The following is a 1,807-nucleotide window of genomic DNA, read 5'->3' on the forward strand; positions in this document are numbered from 1 at the left end:
TCTCTCTCTCTCTCTCTCTCTCTCTCTCTCTCTCTCTCTCTCCTCCCCCTTGCCTGTGCAACCTAAAAGTCCCACCTCTGTCTCCCTGCCCAGCCATTAGCTGTATAGCAATTCTTCATTGCCACTCGATGCAGGGGTCCAGCATCTGAATGCAAGGCTTTTGGGAACCAAAAAAGATGAAGCATTAGAACCAATTCCCAATACATGTTGGTCCTTCTTTCACTTTAACTCATTTCATTTTGACTTACAGAAGAAGCAATTATTTAGTAATTTCCAATTGTATTTGCTGCCACCCAACATAATACATTGTAGCCTATGCGAGAGTAATAAGTGCTGTTGACTAGAATTCAAAGTGACCAGCCAGCTTAAAAGAAGGCATGCATTGAAAGTAAAGATACATAGAAACCAATGGACATAGGAGAACCACATCACAGTAAACGTTAATCATATAGATGTAAAGATTAGCTATAGGCTTAATGTAATGGTATTTGCAGGGGAAGACTTTCCAACAGATCAACTAAGTGGCCAGCTGTAGCCAGGCATGGTGATATATGCTTATAATTGCAGCACCAAAGAGGCAAAGGCAAGAAGAAGGAAGAAGGTTCAAGGCCAGCTTCCACTACACAACCAGTTCAAAGCCAGCCTGGGTTACATGAGACTCCTATCTCTTTTTTTTGTTTTGTTTGTTTGTTTCTTTGTTTTTTCTTTAATATCTCTTTTTTTGTTTTGTTTTGTTTTGTTTTGTTTTGTTTTGTTTTGTTTTTTTGAGACAGGGTTTCTCTGTATAGCCCTGGCTGTCCTGGAACTCACTTTGTAGAGCAGGCTGGCCTCGAACTCAGAAATCCACCTGCCTCTGCCTCCCACTGCTGGGATTAAAGGCATGTGCCACCACTGCCGGCTTTTGGGGTTTTTTGTTTGTTTGTTTGTTTTGATTTTTTGGTTGGTTGGTTTTGGGGGGGGAATTCTTAAGTTGGTCTATAGGCTCAGGAGCAGCCTACATTCTTTTCTAGGAACCTTATGATATATGAAGATATATGCTATTCACCCTTTTTAGGACTCAGTTCTCAGATTCTTTTGGGAAAAAAAATTATAGTTATACTGTTTTGGATAAGTTATTCTCCACTAGTGAATGATTCAATTCAAGCCAAACTAAAGTATATAAAGGCAGGTTTATTGGGAAGCTCCACTCGAGCAGGTTCACTGAACCCAAAGAGCAAGGCCAGGAAAAGTGCCATGGGGAGAGGGAAGAGAATGAAAGTATGCATTCATGGGGGTGGGGGAGAAGTGGGAGAAGATGCAGAAGGGGAGAGAGCAAGAGAGAGGGAGACCAAAATGGCTGGATTATAAAAGGAGAGCTTCTTGAGTGGGCTGAAAGTCCAGGGCAGAGAGGGAAGTGTGCTAGTCATGCCTGATAACTGAGGATGCTGTGAGAACCTGAAGGCCAGGTCCACTTTGGTATGTAAAATATGAACCTCAGCCATTTGTCTGCATCCCAACAATTTCCCCATTTTAGTCTTTCTAAATTATCTAAATTGTGACCAATAGGTCCATAAAAATCAAAGTATACTTCTTTCTTTCTTTCTCTCTTTCTTTCTTTCTTTCTTTCTTTCTTTCTTTCTTTCTCTCTCTCTCTCTTTCTTTCTCTCTTTCTTTCTTTCTTTCTCTCTTTCTTTCTCTCTTTCTTTCTCTCTTTCTTTCTCTCTTTCTCTCTTTCTCTTTCTCTCTTTCTTTCTCTCTTTCTTTCTCTCTTTCCTTCTCTCTTTCCTTCTCTCTTTCCTTCTCTCTTTCCTTCTCTCTTTCCTTCTCT

The sequence above is a fragment of the Mus caroli genome, chromosome 1 (genome assembly GCF_900094665.2).
Source record: "Mus caroli chromosome 1, CAROLI_EIJ_v1.1, whole genome shotgun sequence".
NCBI classification, from domain to species: domain Eukaryota; kingdom Metazoa; phylum Chordata; class Mammalia; order Rodentia; family Muridae; genus Mus; species Mus caroli.